This window comes from Lissotriton helveticus, chromosome 4_1 (assembly GCF_964261635.1).
Source record: "Lissotriton helveticus chromosome 4_1, aLisHel1.1, whole genome shotgun sequence".
NCBI lineage: Eukaryota > Metazoa > Chordata > Amphibia > Caudata > Salamandridae > Lissotriton > Lissotriton helveticus.
Window position 1 is genome coordinate 2,043,195,327 of NC_136063.1, and position 21,981 is coordinate 2,043,217,307.

At 48.2% G+C, this 21,981-nt stretch overlaps 1 protein-coding gene across 5 annotated transcripts in view; it reads right to left on the reverse strand.

Annotated features, from left to right (window-relative positions):
* The window catches only part of LOC144829499 (uncharacterized), a 400,486-nt gene that overhangs the window by 306,504 nt on the left and 72,001 nt on the right, over positions 1-21,981 (reverse strand). The window lies entirely within an intron of this gene.

The following is a 21,981-nucleotide window of genomic DNA, read 5'->3' on the forward strand; positions in this document are numbered from 1 at the left end:
TGTAGACCACTGCTGTTTCCTTCCTTGTGCCCCACGGCTTACTGATGTAACACCTCATTGGAGGATCAGCCATCAAGAACTGTTCGACCCTCATCCTTCTTAGAAATTCATCACCCCATTCGGGGGTGATGTTAGGCATTTTCCAGTCTCAGGCATATACAATTAAGTCTTGATGATGATCCCCAGATCATAAAGTGGGATCAAAACGTCGGCGACACAGCGTACCATGACTATCGCGAATGGATTTTGTCTAAAAATGATAGCATTGGTACTTCAAAATAAAATGGGACATAATATGTTCATTATTTTTGTAGTCACTTAAGAAAATGTCTGAGCTATTTAAAACTAGATTTGTTTCCTTGGTTTGTTTCTATTTTTATTATGTCTCTGTTTGTTTTATCACCTAATAATTACCTGTATTTTTTCATGTGATTTCCTGACAGAATTTATTTAGCTTCTATGTTCATCGTTGAGTGACTTCGCAGTGAGGGCTCACCTGTTTCTTTACAAATATTCATTTCCACGGTCCCTTTTATACCCTTGAGTTCCCTTGTCTACGAAAATACTTTTAGAAAGTTGGCATTTTCCTGCCTTAACTACCTGGTGCCTGCAGCCTGTCTCTGGGTTACATGACTAGGTGTAGTTGACAGTTGGGCTTTGCATATTTCTCCTAGACAACCAGACACAATAGGGAGCTTAGCTGTGTCTGGATGGGCCATCACTGGCAGGATGGGAGGGAGGAGCTGGGCACAGCCTCACCTACACTTGAATGGGCTTTGTCCTGCCTCAACACAAAGGGCTGCATACCACCTGTAATTAGTCTGGAGCCAGGGCAGTCTAGGCTCTAATTGATCCTCCCGACTTCAAAGGCACAACTGGGTATAAATACTGGACCTCAGACACTAACGGGCATTTTTATCAAGTAGTTGTGTCGCCCTTGCGCCACGCAAAGGGACGCAAGGGTGATGCAACCACTAAGTTAGATTGCTCAAGCCACACAAGGCCACCTTGCGCAAATCGCTGCGTTGCATTACTCTGCCCCAAGGAGGCGTTCAATGGGTGGTGCGCAGGTGTTCCCACTCATCAACCCATGGATTTTGCTCACCCCCATTTTACCATTACAGGTAGATCTAGGAATGTGTCAAAATGCTACGCCTCTCCAGGTGAGGCATAATGAGGAGAAATATTTTTATTTCTCCTTGCTTTTTCCTCTTTCTATGTGTGTTCAATTCTGTAGCACACACAGAAAGAGGAAAATGCCTCAGAGTATTGTTTTTGTGCAGGAAGGTGCTTCTTCCTGCACAAAAACAATTCCTGTCTGCAACACAGGCACCCTTGCACCCCAATGCAAGGGTGCCTGCATTGGCGCTAGGCAGCCAAAAGTGCACCAGCGCAAGGAGAGGGCAGGAATGCACCATAGTATGTTAAACACAATGCATTCCTGCCCTTTCCCTATCACACAGTGCAGCGAGGTGACTTGTCGACGACAATGTTGAACTCCACATCACAGCCTTGCAGCTCCTCGGAAACGACAAATTGCCTGACTGCATCCTCGATGACAATCTTCGCATTGCAAGCCCAGTCGATGGGATCATCGACGATGATGCAGGACCTCGCTTCACAGCCTCGCCGCATCTCACAAACGATGAAAGATGCAATGCATCTTTGATGTGGACCCTCGTAACACTCCGCAAACTAGGACTTAAGGTACTCTGTTCAGCGGGCCTAACTGGGTCCATGTAGCCGTGCTCCATCACAGTCAGCCTGAACTTGTGACTTTTTCCTGGACCGATGCGACCAGATATCCGCAGTTGGCGCTTTGTGGTTTTTGGCTCCATTTTCACTAACACCTTTAAAATTGCATATCTCCGGTTCTACTAATTGGATTTTTTTGATTTGGTCTTCATTTATTTATTAAAGAAAGTTCTATTTTTCTAACTTGTTCTAGGATCCATTTGTGTGGTGTTTGTCACTTTATTACTATTTGAAGTGTTGCATAAATACTTTACACATTGCCTCTGAATTAAGCCTGACTGCTCTGTTCCAAGCTACCAGAGAGTTGAGCACAGATTAATTTATAATCGGCGTGTGCCTCACCCTGACAAAGATTGTCGTTGCTGCTTGACCAGTGCTCTCACCCAGTCAACGGAGAACCCAATTTCTTACACTGGTGATCAGCAGTGAGGATTAGGACCCATATCTGAGATCAATTTGATCTCTAAATTCTCCCTAATTGGCCTTTCTTCTTTTTCAACATTTTCTCTCTGTTGTCCCTGAATCTACACCTGCAAGGATGGAGTTTGAGCTGGCCAACATGGATGCATACCCTGTTATAGAGCTCAAGGAGTTCTGCAAGGAGACAGGACTTACAGGAAAAAGAACCACTAGGCTTCAAAAGGCTCCGAGGCCCTGGGAGTGGGTCCACGAGTCACTTGGTACAGCAACAGAAGATGATAATGATGTGGACAGACAAGTAGAGGTAATGGATGCAAGTCCTGAGAGGCAACAGTCTGATTGGGGGGGTGAGATACCTCCTGAGTTGGAGCTCTCTGCAATAGCAGAGTAGTGTATCTACCCAGGGCCTGTCCCCAGAGGAGCTACCGGACAGGAAGGCAGAAAGATAGTTAAGGCTGGCAATGGCCAAAATCAGAATGGAGGAAAGGAAACTGGCCGTGGAGGAGAAACTGGCCTTAGAATGACTGGCTCGTGAAAAGAGCCTCACGGAGCTGGACCTCAAAGCCAGGCAGGCAGATTCCAGTATTTTTTGTTGTTGTCCTCATTCACCACCAGACAACAGTACACCCATTCTTCGCCCATTAACCAAGTGAGTGTGGTCGGAGTGATAAAACAACCCACACAACATCGGGCGAAGGGTAGGATAGCCACTGCCCCCTTAAGGGAGCTGCATATGATGGATGTGAAACAAGGAGGGTGACCCATGCAACTCTAAGAGATTTTTAGGTGTTATCATAGGACCCTCGAATGCTGTGACCAGCTTGATAGGAAGTTCCAAAGCTTCTCCTTGCTATTGCTTGTAGGGACCCTTAATAAATCCATTTTAGTTGCATAAAACAAGAAGTAAAGCCATTCAAGATGAGATGGAGGAGTATCCCCCACCCACACTCAGCAGATTTCCCTTCTAGCAAGTAAGATAGCATAAAACAGGAACTTTCTTGCGGGACCCTCTTCAATTTCAAATATAACCAAAAAGAGGCTTACATTGATGTTGGCCCCCAACAAGGTTCCAATTATCTTACCCACTTCCTCCCAAAAGTTTGTTAAGGCTGGGCAAGGGCTGGACATGTGGATATCGGAGGCACGTGCTAGACCACACTTCTTGCATTTGACATCATCTTTCGCTATTTTAGACAATTTTTCAGGGGTTATGTGGGCTCTATGGAGTGAAAAAAACGGCTCCTTCTTAACCAAGCAGGTTTTACTGTCGAGAATAAAGTGTGCTGCATATATGCTGCAGTTGCTCCCTCCGCAAGTACTCGCCCCACATATCCTCCGACAGGGTAAATTCTCCGTTAATAGCATCCAGAACAGCCCAATACCACGTGGAGACTTCCTTATTCCCCGGAGGTTTTCTCAGCAATTGATTTTACACGGTATGTCCATTGCCCAATGGGAACCTGCAACTATACTCCTAACTTTTCAACTGTATGTATTTAAATCTTGACAGTCTCCCTCTGGTAAGTTGGTTCAGTTCGGGCAGATTCCAGTATTATTGGTGGCAGGGTACCTACAATGCCCTCTGAAGACAAGAAGGTCATATTCCTAAAGGTCTAGTGCCTGACTTTGTAGTGCAGGACAACACTGATAAGTGGTTTGAAGCTTATGAGATTGCTTTACAGATGCACAGAATCCCTGAAGAGGGATGGGGGCTAGTCTGTGGAAGCACATCCCTAGTGAGGGAAATGACACCCCTAACCCCCAGTTAGGACACAAGCAAGGGGACTCTGTATGTCCTAAGAAACCACCCACTGATGGCACCTCTATAGGGGTAGCCAGTGTGGCTTTAGGGGTAAGTAGACCCCAGGGGCAGGTAAAGATTATGCCATGATCTCCCTTAGCTGGGACGTAGACTAAGAGTGTCAGCTTGTGATCCCTGAGGGTGGGAGTAATCACTTCCACCAGGTAAAAGTGAATGGGATCCCAGTCACTGCTCTGAGGAACACCGGCTCGCCAGACTATGATAGTGGAAAAGCTGGTTTCTCCAGAGCAATACACCGGCCAGGTGTGTAGAGTAACTCAGGTCTGTGTGTAGGACTTTTTCTGCCATATGACCCTGGTATCCCTTGAGTGTAGTGGGGAGGTGAGCCAGAGGAGCGTCACAGTTAGTGGGGAATGAGTTGCCCTCGGTGCCAGGAGAACTGAGAGGGGCGGCCCCCCAGGGCGCAATAACTGTTCAGGTTTCTGGGGGTACTGCTCCCAAGCGGAGGGTATGGGAGCCCAGATAGAGGGGCAAGGTGACTCACCCTTGTTCCTTGTTCATCCTCAGGGTATATACCCTGGGCTGAGTGTCCAGTCTCAGGATACCACCCCTGAACTGGTGGGAAGGGGAGTTGGAGTAGGGTGAAAAGCGCCTGGGGCTACTGCCGGCCCACTCTGAGAGCCCTGGATTATTTGGGGGCTGGCTCTTGACGCTGACAGTGGTCAGTAGCCTCTGTTGGTTGATGTCCTTATGGGCACAGTTCTCCTTGGGTTGGGGACATTAGTCTGATACAAGGGGTGGAATGGGCCACATCACTTTGTTGGTTGTGGTTGAACTGTCTGCCTACTAGATGCATCGGTGAGCAAAATAAAGTTAGGTGCTTCACATATGGGGACCACAAGTGAGGAGAAGGGCTCCTCATGGGTCAGTTCATTGGCTCAAGAGAGTGTAGACAGAGGGATCCAACTGAGTTCAAAGAGGCGTAGAACTGACAAGTGCCACTACATAACAGGGCCTTCGTCCATTTTGTATCGCCTAAGCAAGGAAGCAAACCAAGGTATTGATTAGTCTATCCTGGCTTTTGGCTGAAGGGAAGGGTTGTGTTGGATTTAGCCCTCTCAGCAGGGACATCCCCAAACCTTTTGTCTTTTACCTTCTTGTTTTCTGAACCCTTATTTTTGGCTTTTAGGACTCTGCACACTTTACCACTGCTGGGCAGTGTTAAAGTGATTGTACTCTCTCCTTAAAACATGGCAGAAATAGCTAATTACCAATTGGCATGTTTAGTTTACTTGTAAGTCCCTATTAAAGTGGCACTACATGTGACCAGGGCCTGCAAATTAAATGCTACTTGTGGGCCTGCATATATCAAACAAAGAAATAATGCCTTGGGATAAATACATCAAACATAAGTCGGAAAGATACTCAAATTACCTTTCCCAAATATATATATATATTTTTTTAAAACATTTTTATTTGCTTTTTATCATACAACAACATAACAGGCATGTCATCATTGATCATCACACCCTCCCCGTCATCCCCCCACCCACGAGCATCACCAGTAAAAGAAATATACTCCACTCCAGCTCAAGGAGCCCCAATAGAGTTTGTCCCAGGTTCAAGTCCATGTGAACATAGTATCTGTTATTGAATCCCCTGCTGTACCAGCATGAGTACACTCTCAATTGTCCAGGTTCAGAGTCCTCCATCTAGACCATGCTATCGGCGCCATTTGCCCCATACTCTGCCAAATTTCTTTGGACAACCCGGTGCCTTGTATGTGACCCTTTCCGCTGCCATGTACAGATCCAGACCTCTCCTCCACTCCTCCAACTGTGCCACCCCCAACTTCCTAGCCACGCCCATCTTAGCTACTACCAATGCCAAGACCAAGAAAATCAATAAGGGGCGAGCGAGATCTATATCGTTAGTGACCCCCAGCAAGACCATCCTAGGGTCCAACGGAAGGGTGATCTACAGCACTTCCCCCAGTTCTCCCAGGACCTCAGCCCAGTAAGTCTGGATTATGGGGCAGGACCAAACAACGTGGTAGAAATCCCCCCCGTCCAGACCACATCTCAGGCAGTTTGAATCTCCAGCCATTCCCATTTTGTATAGGCGTTCCCTGTCGTCAAAGTAGGTCCTATGAAGTATATTGTATTGGATAAGTCGCAGACGGGATTTAATGGCTACCTCTCTCGGGTGCATCAACACCGTATCCCAATCCACTGTATCTAATTCCACCACATCACATTCCCATTTACTTTTAAGATTGACCAGACCATCCAGTATATTATTCATCACCGTTCTATATGTTAGCGACATCGCCCTTCCTGGTATGTGTTCCTGTAGTAGGCAGCCCTCTAAAGGTGAATACTCGGGGAGCGTTCCCGCCAGTATCCCTTCTGCCCACCATGCATGTCTCAGCTGTGCGTACTTAAAATACTGCGTGCGGTGTAGGCCAAATTCTGCTCTCAGTGTTTGAAATGACTTCAGTTCCCCTTTCTTAATTACGTCGCCCAGTGTCGATATCCCTATGTCATCCCATCTCTGGAACCCCTTTAATTTACTGAGTTCCTTCAGCCAGGTACACTGCCATATCGGGGTCTGTCTAGTAGGTTTCTTCTCACAGCCTATACTGTTAGTCGCTTGGCACCAGACCACCAAGGTAAGCCTGGTGGCCGGAAGCAATCTACCTTTCCCTTTGCCCCCATAGAGATAATAGATGCATGTACGTGTTGCCATAGTATGTCTCTCAAGTGCTTAGGTGGGGTGTGTAGCAGGAGCGTGCAACCAGTTATTAATGGGCACCAGGTGTTCTGCCCAATAGTAGGCTTCAACGTTAGGGAGGGAGATCCTGCCATTGTACTGATGTCTCTGCAAGGTTGTCAGCGCCACCCGTGGCTGTTTACCCAACCACAAAAAGGCTCGAAATTCTGCATGGATCTCCACGAACACCCTACGTGGGAGGGGATAATATTCATTTTGGAATGCGTACAAAAACCTTGGTAGCGTCAACATTTTAAACAACGCCGCACGTCCCAGGATCGTCAGAGGGAGCAGCTGCCACCTATTTGCATCATCTATAAAATATTGTAGTATTCGTTTAATATTCCTGTCATAGGAGCGTCCACTATCAAGTGTCACAAAAACAACAAAGTAAACAAACCCCTCGCTTGTCGTCTGCAACTTCCCTGGGAGGCCTGTCCATTGTTCCCGACCCCAGGGATCGTAGAGGATCGACTTATGCCAATTTATCTGGTAGCCTGCACGTGCTCCATAGTGTTCCAGCTCTAGAAACAGTGCCGCTATCGTGGTCCCTGGGTGCGTTATATATAGGAGGACGTCATCAGCATATAGCGATATTTTTTCCTCCGTAGTATCAGTCGGCCCCAGTCTGAAACCCCTAATGTCGGCATTTTGCCTAATCGCACATGCCAGCACCTCAATAGTTAGTGCGAAGAGCAGGGGGGACAGGGGGCACCCCTGCCTGGTCCCCCCCCCCCCGCACCGGGAAGTCCCGCGATAGGATCCCACTGACTTTAACTTTGGCTCTGGGATCAGTGTATAACAGCTGTACCCATTTCCTAAACTTTGGTCCAAACCCAAACTGTACCAGGACCCCTTCAAGGAAGGGCCAGTGAACTGCGTTGAACGCTTTTTCTGCATCCAAAGACAGGAACCAATGTGAGTCCTGCCGCTTGCCCACCTCCTGTAGCCAGTTATGAGTCCGTCTAAGGTTTAATCGAGTGGCCCTATCAGGGAGGAAACCCGTTTCATCTAGGTGTATCAGCCCCGATATCACCTTCCGCAGTCTGAGGGCTAGGATGGTCGCCAAGAGCTTCACTTCAGTGTTTAAAAGGGAGATGGGGTGATACGACCCACAGTCCTCCGCCGGCTTACCCTCCTTATAAATCGGGACTATTATGGCCAAACGAAGGTCTGGTGGCAACTCTCCCTCCTCCACTGCCTCTTCAAAGAGTCCCAGAAAATGGCGGGCCAACAGGTCTGCCGTTCGTTTAAAAAATTCCGCCGGGAACCCATTAGGGCCTGGTGTCTTCCCTGCCCGAAGCTTGGCCAGGGCTGTATTAATGTCATCTAACGTAATGTCCGGCTCCAAATCATGTTGGTCCTCATCTGTCAACACTGGGAGCTCAATGCGCGTCATGTACTGTAAGGCATCCTCCTGCGTCCCCAAGTCTCTAGCTTCATAGAACAATTTGTAGTGCGCTGCGAAGGCCTCCGCAATCTGCGCATCTGACCTCACCAGGTTCCCCTGGGCGTCTCGGACCTGCTCCACCCATCTAGCATCTCTTTCCTTCCGACTGAGCCAGGATAGCAACTTTCCTGATTTGTCCCCCACATCATATAAACGGTGTAACGTCGCCAGGGCTTGCGTCTTAGCTTCCCCTGTCACCAAATCTCTATACTGGTGCTGAACATCTATCAGCCTTCTAAGGGTCCCCGTAGCCCTAGTGAGTTGATGTTCCTTTTCCAGTTCCAAGATCTGGGCTTCTAGTGACCTGGCTTCCTCCTGTAGTTTCCGTTTACCCTCCGCCAGCCTATTCTGCACTCTATCTCGTAGGACCGCCTTCAAGGCTTCCCAGAGGATCACCCTCGACGAGACCGAGCCCTCATTTTCTGCAATATAAACTTTCACGTCAGCTCGAAGGCCCTTTAATATGGCCACATTTTGCAGGTCCCATGCTGTTAACCCCCAGGACCCGTTCCTCACTCCCTTCCCCCCACCCACCCGAACTAGGAGCGGGGAATGATCCGATATACCTCTTGCTTGGTACTCAGCTGTGTCCTCCACCGTCAGAGCATGGTGAGCCATAAAGATATAGTCCAGCCTACAGTATACCTTGTGTGCACCTGAGAAGAATGAGTACGCTCTAACTTCGGGATGGAGCCATCTCCATACGTCAATCAGTCCCAACGTAGTGATCGTCTTAGAAAGTAGGGTCGGGTCGGGTCTCTTGTCCTGTCTCCTGTCCTGTCTCGTGTCGGGGTCATCACATCGTTAAAGTCACCTCCCAGTATCTGTAGAGTGTCGGACGTGTTGACGTGGATATCTGTGACACCCTTGAGTGTGGCTGCCTGTAATTTAGGTGGGGCATATGCCGAGACGATCGTATACTCCTGGCGTCCACACTGGCCCCTCACTCCCACATACGTCCCCTGTGTATCTGTCCATACCTGCGTTATCTGAAATGGTTGGGTCTTCTTAATCAATATGGCTACCCCCCCTGGAGCCCTTGGTAAATCCCGCGTGTGCCAGAACTTTGTACCGTCCTATGGCCAAAAAGCCACATTTGGTGCCCTGCAGGTGTGTTTCTTGTAATAGGACTACGTCGGGGCCTAACCGTTTTATGTAGGCATGGACTAGCCCTCTCTTTATTTTACTGCCAAGTCCATTCACACCTTTCCCAAATATTTAATCTGAAGAACTAATCTCGCAATTTTAATAAAAATCACTATCAGTTGACCCAAAACAAATATCAAATATTTTCGATTATACAGCAAATATTTATTTATCAGTTTTTTTCTTTTTTTTCTTTCTGAATGTTCTTTAGAAAAAATCTACATTAGTATGACATTTATATACATATTTATACACAGTTATCACAATCGACATATATACACTCAATGTTTAAACAGTCGGGGGGCGTGGCTTGGCTGCCGAGCGGAATGGCTGCCTGAAAGCGCAGCTCCGCCGATCGAGCGAATTAATCCACCATTAATCCGCTTTTACTGACACTGGGGCTCGGACCCCGTGCCCCTTAACACCAGCGGAGTGTCCCCACCTCGATTTGCGACAGATTTGCTGCAGAGCGCTTCAGTCTTAGGAGAGACCTGCCACCCTGCTCTGAGGACGCTGTGAGGCCCGCTGAACCGTGGAGCGCCGGGGGCTCGCGCTGCTGCTGGCCGACCGGAAGTAGCTGTCTTCCCGACAGCGCGTACACGGATTGTGCCGCTTGGTGGGTCGGCGGGTGGCATTGACCGCGCCCTTCGACCGCCGGACACCTCGGGACAGGACCTGTCGGCGGCGACAGCATAAACCTCCGTTCCGGACGCTCAGACCGAGGCGGCTGAGGGGTGTGTTGCGAGCGACCGGAGAGTGCGAGGCTGCGAGCTCGCGATCGCGGCGGAGGACGAAGAGAAGCCTCGAGGACGCCTGCGAACAGTGAGTGGAACTTTGAATGCGCTGCCTGACCACTGCCGGCTCTTGTAGGGAGAGGACAGCTCTGCGGCACGATACATCCCCAGGCCCACGAACACAAAAACGATACCAGAAGCTAGCAAGGGGAGGCTAGGCGCGAACCGCCATTTTGTCCTGGTGCTTGAGACTGACGCTAAGGCGGATGGAAGTATCAACTGGGGCAAGCATATAGGCCCGATTGACTACAGTGGCAATTTGGCTGGACATCGGGGGCATTACTGTCGCCCTGTGTGGGACTGCTTGCCGAGGCACCTTGGAACCGGCCGTCGCAGTGCTGGAGGTAAATACACGGGCCACTGAGCGACGCGCTTGCTGATTGGGGAGGCCCATTGTGAAGCCATATAACACTACCTAAGACACGAACTGCGAAGTGCCACGCTAGGGTCCGGCGCTGCGGCCGCTGCCAGACTGATTGCCCTAATTGTCTGGTGCAGGCGGGATGAGGTGAATCCGGGCAGCTGTCGGTAGACGAACCGGGACCAGGCATCGCCATGGGCAAGCCAGACACACGTCAGCCCAGAATCACGTTCGACAAGACGACTAAGAAACCACCAAGCCAGGACGCACCGGAGCAGGAGTCGTCAGGGGAGGCCCGAACTGTGCTGCCAGCGGACGACATCAAAGCCATGTTTCAAGACTTGAAATCGAGTCTGCAGGGCATAGACGGCAAAATGGACGCATTGGCTGCAAGGATGGATAGTATGACAAGAGGGATGGACAAACAAGAAGGGGTGGTCGGGGTGTTGGAAACGCGTGCGACAGAAACGGAGGAATGCCAGTCGGACCTGGACAAGAAGCTGAGAGGAATGGACAAAGTGCTGTCCCTGATACAAATGAAGAATGAGGATTTGGAAGCGAGGTCCAGACGAAATAACGTTCGTATCACGGGAGTGGCAGAATCGACAGACATTGCGAATATGGAACGCTATGTTGAACAGATGATGAAGGACCTATTTGGAGAGGGACTGTCCTCAATGTTCCTGGTGGAGAGAGCACATCGCACGTTGGGACCAGCGCCCAAACCAGGAGCCCCACCACGGCCCATACTGGCCCGCATTCTGAACTATAGAGACAGAGACTCCATACTGAGACTGGCACGCAACATGGTGGATTTGCAATACAAAGGTAACCGGATAGCCATGTACCCTGACTTCACTCTCCAAGTGCAGACAGCCAGGCGGGAATTTTTGCCCGCGAAAAAGGTGTTCCAGCAGACCGGCACGAAATACTCCTTAATCTACCCGGCAAAACTGAGGGTGCAAAGTCCGGGTAAACCCACCTTCTTCACAGACGCGAAAGCGGCCTTGAAATTTGCCAAGCAGTTTGCTAAGGACCAGAAAGGACAATTGGAGGCAGGAGAGCGGGGGGACACCGAGCAGCTAAGTGATGTTGAATAATGCTCTGTATTACTGATTGTAGCACTGATGGGACCGTAAAAAATAAGCTGACAGCTTGAGTGGGGGGATGTGGTACTAATTGGTCACTATTTCAGATCCCCGACAATGGGTCACTGCTACTCCGTTTGGTTTGAGGTTCGGGGCATCCTGGAGCACACAGGGTCAGATTCGCGCTCGATCGCCCTGTCAAAAGTACAGGGTTAGATGGCACTTACCTGCGTACCCCGAGGGATGACTCCCAAAGCATGGTTAGCCCGTCTACTATTGTTGTTAATTGGTTCTAATGGGACGGTAAGAGGGGGGGTGAATGCACTACCTAATTGGGGGGTTGGAGCGGGTGGGGGGAGGGATGGGGATTAGTTATGTTTGGTTTACATTGTTCACCTATGAAGGCGCTATGTTGCAACTGTCACCAAAGATTGATCGAATGGTGGTCACTGACGCTGACGCGATATGCTCGAGGAGGGGATGGTCGAGGGTGCTTTTACTATTGACTGTGGAATTGGAACTTTTGTGCCACCGGCGGACTAACTTATGCGCTCTGATGATCCGCTTACACCTTCATTTTTTGGTATTGCTATGGAGGCTAAAGACAGCTTAAAATCTGGGGAGACTACAAACCCTGGTGTGCATGTCGCAATGTCATCGATAAAATGCTTATCATGGAATGTGAGAGGAATGAATGACAGGAGGAAAGCGAGACTGGTACATGCCTATTTGTCAAGGAAACAAGTGGATATTTGTATGCTACAGGAAACGCATTTGCATGCCAAAGATGCCACGCAACTCAAACACACTAGATGGGGGGAGATAGTACATGCCCCCTACTCGAACTATGCCAGGGGGGGTGGCTGTTTTGATCCGAAGAGGCCTACACTGGGTGACACACCAGGTGCTGAGAGATGAAGATGGTAGATACATATTAATACTGGGAGTCCTGTGTGGTGTCCAGATGTTGCTGGTGAATGTTTATGGCCCGAACAGCGACAATCCTGAATTTTATGAGAGACTGTGGGATAGAATGCGTCCCCTTGGAAATGCGGCAATATTATGGGCGGGTGATTTCAATGTAGTGTTGACTGACGCTGTGGATCGACAGGGCACTGCCCGGGAACACCACCCGAAGGCGGCTGAGGCACTGGGGGCATTATAATGGAGGCATCCCTGGTTGACTCCTGGAGGCTGTTACATCCGAATACTCGGGCGGGAACTTGCATTACGGCTCACAGGGCCGCATGGTCGAGACTGGACTACTGGCTGCTGTCCAGGGACCTACATGCTTCGGTCTTGGAAGCTGTACACTTGCCAAGATCACTGTCAGACCACGCTCCGGTGGGAGTGACAATTGCCACCCCCTCACAATACGCACAGCCATTCAGCTGGAGATTTCCGTCGCAGGCCTTACTAGATCAGGTCTTTAAGGAAGAGCTGAGAGATAAACTAGAGGAGTTCTTTGCACTCAATGAAGGGACTGTAGAGTCGCCTGGAACGCTTTGGGAGGCTTGCAAGGTGGTAACCAGGGGGCACTGTCTGGCGCTCAAAACAGGAGTGCTGCGGTCCATCAGAAACACACTAGATGTGCTCGAAAAAGAATTGGCAGCGCTGGAAGTCGTTTTAACCAGATCGCCTACTGCGGGGGCCCGAGCAGATTTCAGGGCGAAACTCACCCAGTATCAAGAAGAAGCTGAGAGGGAAGTGAAATTCTTGCATAAATACGCTCAGGCTCGGCGATATGGGGAGGGAGACCGCCCTGGAAGGACGCTAGCCGCCATGCTTAGGAAACCTAGAGGGGCGGAATATATTTTGGAACTGACCGCTGAGACTGGCGAATCTATCCGATCGCCGAGTGGTATATTGCACACTATGGAAGTTTACTATGAGAAGCTGTACACCTCCAGAGTACAGCCGGAAGACAAGGTGATAACGGACTACCTAGACACAATAGCGCTAGCGTGGTTCAACAACGGGGCACGCGAGTACATTGATTTACCAATCACGCAGGAAGACATACGTGGGACCATAACCGGCATGCCCTCGGGTAAGGCGCCTGGACCTGATGGTCTCTCAGCATCATTCTATAAAGAATACGCAGACGTCCTTGTCCCCAGGCTACACAAGGTGTACATGGAAGCGATAGAGGCCGGGAGCCTTCCCCCGTCGCTTCGTGAAGCCATGATCATTACACTCCTAAAACCGAACAAAGACTCTACGTGTCCGGACTCGTATAGGCCGCTGTCCCTGATAAACCTGGACGCCAAGATTTATGCTAAGCTTTTGGCGGAACGACTGAAACCAATGCTACCCCAAATAGCACTGTCGGATCAGTCGGGATTTGTGACGGGAAGATCCACCTCGCACAACCTGCGCACCCTCTTTGGATTACTACATTACCTGGACCCAAAGGCCCAGGCCGCAGCTGCCTTGTTGGATGCCACTAAGGCTTTCGACTCTCTTGAATGGAAGTTTCTACAGGCGCTGTTCACAAGAATGGGGTTCAGCAAGCTATTCATTCAGAAAATTTGCATCCTTTACAATTGCCCCACGGCAAGAGTAAAGGTGAATGGGCAGGTTTCGCAGCCTATACAGCTCACTAGGGGGACAAGGCAGGGCTGCCCCTTATCGCCGCTGTTATTTGCCATCGCTACGGAACCGCTAGCGGCAAGACTAAGACAACATAACACCCAGCGAAGTATAGGATTCACCTCTAGGGGGTTGTTAGTGTCTCTATACGCAGACGATATAACAATCTTTATGCAGAACCCAGCGGAAAATTTTGACCCCCTCATGAGGGAACTAGTGCGATATAGTGGTTTGACGGGCATAAACATTAACTGGTCTAAATCCACAATGTTACCACTGACAGACGGCACGGCTAAATGTCACACCGAATTCCCCATCGCTTGGGTAGAAGAAGAGGTGAAATACCTGGGAATTCACATAAGTCGCTCGATACAGGACCTGTGGCTTTTAAACTATGGCACTGCGGTGGAATGGCTCGAGACCAAGATAAAAAAGTGGGTAGCTCTGCCGCTATCCCTGACAGGGCGTATAGCCATAACAAAAATGGTTATATTACCAAAATTCCTATACTTGTTTGCGAACATACCCCTGCCGCTTACACTTTCTTTCTTTAAACGCATACGCTATGCACTTCTGGAACTGGTATGGGCAGGCAAACAGCCTAGAGTTCAGTGGAAGGTGCTAACGCTGCCTTTCCGTCAAGGAGGCCTAGCGGCCCCGGACTTTGAGCTATATGCTTACTGCGCCCAGGCCCAATAACTGCACTACTGGCAACACCGATCCCATATCAGCCACACGTGGCGATCGAAAAGGATGTGTCGGCACCCACCCCCTTGACCACGACGCTCTACCGTAAATTCAAGAGTTCACCGGAGGATGTGGACACGGTGGAAACGGTAAGGTGGGCCTGGCAAAATATAGCGAAACGGGCAGGAATTATTGAATTATAGGCCCGTCCATGCCGCTGGGCGGCAATCCGCTGCTGGGTCCTTTGCAGGACGCAGCAGTATCAGAAAGAGCGCGCAGATGTGGTTTATTGGTTGCAAGTGACCTCTACCCAGACGACACGTTTGTGGCGCTGGAGGATATCTGTAAGTCAGAGGTACCTACGGCTTCTGAATTGCTCCTCTATTACCAACTGAGAGCGGCATGTAAGGCCAGATACCCGATGTTTCCGGCAGTGCCACCATCGCTTTCGGCGCTGGAAGACATATTAACGAACAGCTCTTCGAGCAAACTGATTACCCGGATCTATAAAATAACGCAGGACACGGCGCCGTGGATACGACCTAGTTCGAAATCGCAATGGGAAGCAGAGGCGGGAATAAACATATCAGACAAACAATGGACGTTCTGCTGCACTCAACTAGAAAACTTGTCGCCTAATTACAGGCTGAGACTAATTCACTTTAACTTCCTGCATAGAACGTACCGCACACCTGCGCAACTCTTCAAAATGGGGTTACTAGCTGAATCTCGGTGTTGGAGATGTGGGGCTGTCGATGCAGATTTCTTTCACCTCACATGGAAATGCACGCCCGTACAGCACTATTGGGTAGAGGTGTTTTCGAAACTGGGACAAATAATAGGGGAACAGCTGCTTCCTGATCCGCTAGTGGCCTTACTAGGTTTTGTGGCAAGCGTACCCAGTGCCTCAAGGAAATTAGTCGCAATGTTGCTCCTACTGGCGAAAAGGCAGATTGCACTACATTGGAAGCAAGGGACTCCTCCAAAGACTGTGGGCTGGATTAACTCTGCGCTATACTGTCGGGATCAACTGACCACATACTGGGAACTCCTGCCACTGAGATCTAGACCTGCTGATATCTGGCAGCCCCTGATGACCTGGCTGACTGAGGCAGAGATGGATGAGTAAAGCGGATGGCGCAGTGCCGAGAGTGCCTGGGGCTGGAAGATTGACGGGACGTATGAAGGTTAGAACGCTGTGGGAGGTGAAATAAGGGGGAGGTGAATGGGTGGTAGTGCGATTGAGAGAGGATGGGCTATGGCCATGTGACTGCGTGTAGACGGCTGGGTGGGATGAGTGATGAAGGGATGCCTGATGGACTGGCCTCCCCCTCCCTGCCCTCTCCCCCCCCCTTTGTTGACAGATACAGAGAAACAATCTTGTGATGGTGACAACTTACTCTTCGAATTGAAGAATTGTTCGTGAAAAAGCACAAAGCGCTGTTGGTTTGGTTGTATAGGTTTTTACAAAAATTCATGCTGCACGATATGTACAAGTATATGGAAAAACGTGACCACGCGATGTGGTCCCATGGATACTACTAATGCTGCCTGCCTCCGGGTTGTTGGCTAAATAGCGGTGTACCGACTTGTAACACTGAATAAAGTTTTTTTTGAAAAAAAAAAAAATGTTTAAACAGTCAACATAAATAGAAACAAACAGTTGTACACTTCACTTGTAGTTTCTCTTAGCCCTTATCATTCAATAACGGATGTTCTACCTAAGGTTTCCCTGAGCATTCCTTATGTGTAAGATCACCCTATTGAGCATTAAAGATTATCAACTTTAATCCTGAATTTTATATCAATGCTCATGGATATATTTCTTAAATGTTGTATTTTTTTCGGGTGTCTTCCTCTGTATGTGTCGACGCGTTTCAGCCCATCAACTTGCGGGCCTCATCAGGACTAGTGCTCCAGAGTAACCCTTTTTCTACAGAACCTCTGGTGGTAAATGAAGATCTCCACCACTGTTTCACTCCTAGTGCATCGCTGCAGTCAAATTCACAGACCGAATCATCCAATGGTAGATAATGGCAGCTCGTCGCCTCCTTAGTGGCCCGACGCGTACTGCACTCACACTCTCTCTCTCGGAAAAATATCTCGCCTTCTTTTTACTCTCCTCGTAGCCATCCAACTTTCGCTATCGCCGAGAACATCCCATGCACCCGGTCACGTGGGCCTGCAGCACTGCTTGTGCCTGCCACTTAAGGAGCCCTTTACACATGTGTCAGGCCTGCCACTGCAGCATGTGTGTGTGCAGTTTTAAACTGCTATTTCAACCTAGAAAAATAAACCCCTGCCAGGCTCAAACCTTTGTTTTTAATACAGGTAAGTCAACCCTGTGGCAGGTTCTGGACAGCCCAGAGGTCGGGGACAATGTATTTAAAAAGTTGGACATGTACTTTTAGGTTTTGCATGTCCTGGTTGTGAAAAACATTTAAACTCGTTTTTCACTACAGCAAGGCCTACCTCTCCCATAGGATAACATTTCGGTATTTTAATACATTTAATATGCTCTAATTTTCTAATGGGAGCAGATGACCAGTTCATGTTTGGTGTCTTTGGGATGTAATGAAAAATCCTAACTCGTGGTTAAGTCTGATTTTAAATTAAAATTTTGAAAATGCCCCTTTTAGAAAGTTACATACACAAAATACCTTGACTGAAATTATTTATACAAAAATTACTTTATTGTGACCAAAACATTTAATTAGCATGACCACTTCTTCATTGTGCAATATCTATATATATAAAAGCGAATGTATGTCTGTCTGTCTGTCTGTTTGTCCTTTATGCATTACTACACCATTCATCCGATCGCCATGAAACTTTGGGAAGTTGTTGAGTACACTCCCGAAAAGGTTTCTGGCATATGCATTACTACACAATTCATCCGATCGCCATGAAACTTTGGGAAGTTGTTGAGTACACTCTAGCAAAGGTTTCTGGCATATGCATTACTACACCATTCATCCGATCGCCATGAAACTTTGGGAAGTTGTTGAGTACACTCCAGCGAAGGTTTCTGGCATATGCATTAATACGATGAAACAAAAAGGGTGTTCCCCCTTGATCCTATGAGGGACGGGGTAGTAAGTGTAAAAGAGGAAGAGTCCCACCAAGTATCTGCTATATTGCAATATAATTGCAGTAACCTTAGCTCAAATCTCAGGGCACCGTGACTCAGTTTACTGAATTATCGTCCAGGCATTGGACCACAACAAAAGCAATAGATTTAAACACACACTATAAATGCACAAAGTACGTGAAGAGGAGTTCTGTATTTAAATCACATATATACATGAAGTTTTTTATTTTATTTAACATTATATTATTAAAACCTGAGGGAATCACCCTCTGTCATAAGAAGAAACACAATATACACTGTTACAGATTTTAAAAAAAGATTTTAAAAAAAATATTGCACAATTTATGTCATAGAAAAACCCAAAAAGTCGACGCGGCGTTTCGGTGCTTTTTGTGGATCTGACACCTTCTTCAGGACGGTTTATCTGTTTAATAATAGTCAGGGGTATAGGGAAAGCTGTGTAGAAAATGGCCACCGTATTCTTTCTTTGTTGGTTGTACATCAAGAATGTTTTTCCTTTTTAATCGGCGTCTCGCAGCAGTAACAGCTTCTGCTAGTATCTTATAGACCGTAGGGACTAATGGTTTTTTGACTTTTCTTTAGTCCAGAATGCATCTCTGTCGATTTAAAAATATTTACCGATTCTCTTTTGTGAGAAAGTCGGCCTCCCTGCCTCCTCTTTTCCACAGCTTCCGGGTTAGACGTGGTGGGACTCTTCCTCTTTTACACATATGCATTACTACACCATTCATCCGATCGCCATTAAACTTTGGGCAGTTGTTCAGTACACTCCCGCGTGGGTTTCGGGCATACATTTTTTTTAAATATCGTCCTCCCAGGGCCCTCATAATCTTTCGAATACTGATGTACGCACCAAACGGAAAAACAACAAATCGTGTATCCACAAGCACTCGAATAAATAAATAGAATTAAAACACCATTCATCCGATCGCCATGAAACTTTGGGAAGTTGTTGAGTACACTCCGGCGAAGGTTTCTGCCATCAATTTTTTTTACATATTGGCCCCCCAGGGCCCTCATTATCTTTCGTATACTGATGTACACACCAGACGGAAAAACAACAAATCGTGTATCCACAAGCACTCCAATAAATAAATAGAATTAAAACACCATTCATCCGATCGCCATGAAACTTTGGGAAGTTGTTGAGTACACTCCCGCGAAGGTTTCTGCCATCAATTTTTTTTAAATATTGGCCCCCCCAGGGCCCTCATAATCTTTCGTATACTGATGTACGCACCAGACGGAAAAACAACAAATCGTGTATCCACAAGCACTCCAATAAATAAATAGAATTAAAACACCATTCATCCGATCGCCATGAAACTTAGGGAAGTTGTTGAGTACACTCCCGCAAAGGTTTCTTGCATACATTTGTTTTAAATATCGGCCCCCCAGGGCCCTCATAATCTTTCGAATACTGATGTACGCACCAGACGGAAAAACAAAAAATTGTGTATCCACAAGCACTCGAATAAATAAATAGAATTAAAACGACACTTTGAAATGTTTTCCATATTAAAATGAATAAGTTTAAAAAAAATGACACAATGTAAATTAAATGTTATCATGACGAGTTTCCTTGAATTTCATTTCTTCGGAGATCGCAGCAACGCGCGACGGCTAAGCTAGTTACTTAAATAATTTTTGAGTCAATTTTGCATGACAATACATAACTATTGGATGACATAACCATTAGATAACATATAAACTAGACAGGGCTGGTTTAACGATAAGTGTAGGGAGGCGAAGTCGCTTCTTATCGAAGCAGTTAAATCCAAAAAGCCCATCAGGACCAGGGTGGCCAGAAGATACTATTCCCTTTGCCAAAAAAATGCAAAGAAGGAGTGGGAGGACAATTACTGGCAGGACCTTTTGGCAGCCAGTAAAAGGAGAGACGCCAAAGGCTTCTGGGACTTGGTGGGAAATAGGAGTCGTCCTGATGATACACTCAGGACCTGTAGCATTAATCCCCAGACCTGGCTCACCCATTTTCAAGCACTCTATTCAGCCATCGAAGGCCAGCTCAATGATCCCTTCATTCTCCCGCCATACACCCTAGACAGAGACCTGGCCTTGTTCTCTGTACGGGATGTTACTAACCAGATTAAAACCCTGGTGCCACTAAAAGCTGCTGGCCCGGACGGCCTCCCAGGAGATATCCTTCGAGCCTATGCAGATGAATGGGGGGTACTGATTTCGGACCTTCTCAATGCAATTATTATGGGAGGTGCTGTCCCAGACTCCTGGAAAGGGGCCGTGGTAGTACCAATTTTTAAAAAGGGGTGCAGGGACCTTCCTGGGAACTATAGGCCCATAAGCCTAATAGACTCGAGTCAGAAACTGGCGGGGAAAGCTATCTTGGGGAGAATTTTAGAATGGGTGGATGACAACCACATCTTGTCCGATATGCAAGCCGGTTTTCGGTCAGGTACCGGAACTATAGAACAAGTGTTTAGGCTTATGGTATTGTATTGGAAGGTGGTGGAGCTAGGCAAAGGCAGTCTTTACCTGGCCTTTATAGACCTAAAGACTGCCTTTGACCTGGTTCCGAGGGAGGAACTCTGGAGGGTGTTGCACGGCTTAGGGATGCCCCCGTACATACTTAACCTGCTTATCAAATTGCATAATGCCACCTTTGCCCAGGTTAGATGGGGCCTACACGGGGAAATGACCGATAAGATCAGGGTCGAGAGGGGAGTGCGGCAGGGCTGTGTGTTGGCTCCCACCCTATTTTCCCTTTATATTAATGGGGTGGTAGAGCACCTGCTAGGCGAACCAGCAGACGCTCCCACTCTGGGAGGCGTAAAAATTCCAACACTACTGTTCGCGGACGACACCCTCCTCATCTCAAAGACGCCCCAAGGCCTTCAGAAACTCTTGGATCGCTTCCAGCACTTTTGCACCACCAGAGGCCTTGTCATTAACGTGGACAAGACTAAGTATTTAGTCATGCACCCCCCCCCGCAAACTGGGCCGTCCCCCTGTCCTGAACTCAACCCCCCTTGAAAGAGTGGCTGAATTTGACTACCTGGGAATCCGTCTAAGTGATTCAATGAACTGGACCGCACACATCAACAAAATGATAATTGGCCACAAAAGGGTTGGAGGGGCCCTACTCAAGGAGTACAGCAGTTCTACCAAACACTGCGTTGCCCCACTGATCGACATCTATAAAGCACGAGCTGTCTCCGCGTCACTCTACGGAGCTGAACTGTGGGGTCAAGGCAAACTGGACTCCCTGAGCAAGGCCGAGAACAAATTTATCAAAGACCTCCTTGCTATCCCGTCGAGCACTCCAACAGTTCCGGTGCTAATGGATGTAGGCTGCAAAGCAATTGGGGATCAGGCACGACTTCGTCCTCTCCTGCTTTGGGCCCGCCTGTGGAGGGTTCCGGATCTAAAACCCTACGCTGACGGGTTAGCAGAGGTGATGCGCTCCACTGGTTGGCGGAAGATCAAATGGCTCAGGGCTACCAACAAACTTTTAAGGGACCTAGGCTTGGAATCCTGCTGGCTTACCCGCTCAGCCCCCCCAAAGGACTCTCTAAAAAAACTGTATTGGGAATGGGTCTCCGCGAAGCGCACCAGTAACCAGCAGCACTGCAAAGCCACTGCAGCCTTTCTGCTCATAAAAGATGTTGCTGCGCTTGAGCCTTACATGGACCTAATCACCATCGCCATGGACCGGTCCTTGTACATTAAATTCCGATTAGGAACTCTACCCCTCGCCGACCTTTGCTCCAGGTGGAACAAGTCAGAGCCTGCATCACGTTACTGTGCCCTATGCCCTGACAAACCAGAGACTGTGCCACATCTTCTATTTGAATGTCCGGATTATGGGCGCCCTAGATCACGATGGCTCAAACCAATTTGCAGAGAATTGGGCACCCGCCAGTACACAGTCGCCCTTCGGATACTTTTAACTAATACAGCCCCCAACATTGTTTGTGCTGTCTCTAAATTTTTTAAATGGGCTTGGTTGATTCGACTTAAAAGACTGGCCGTATCAATTTAATGCTGTTTTAGATAATTTATTCTA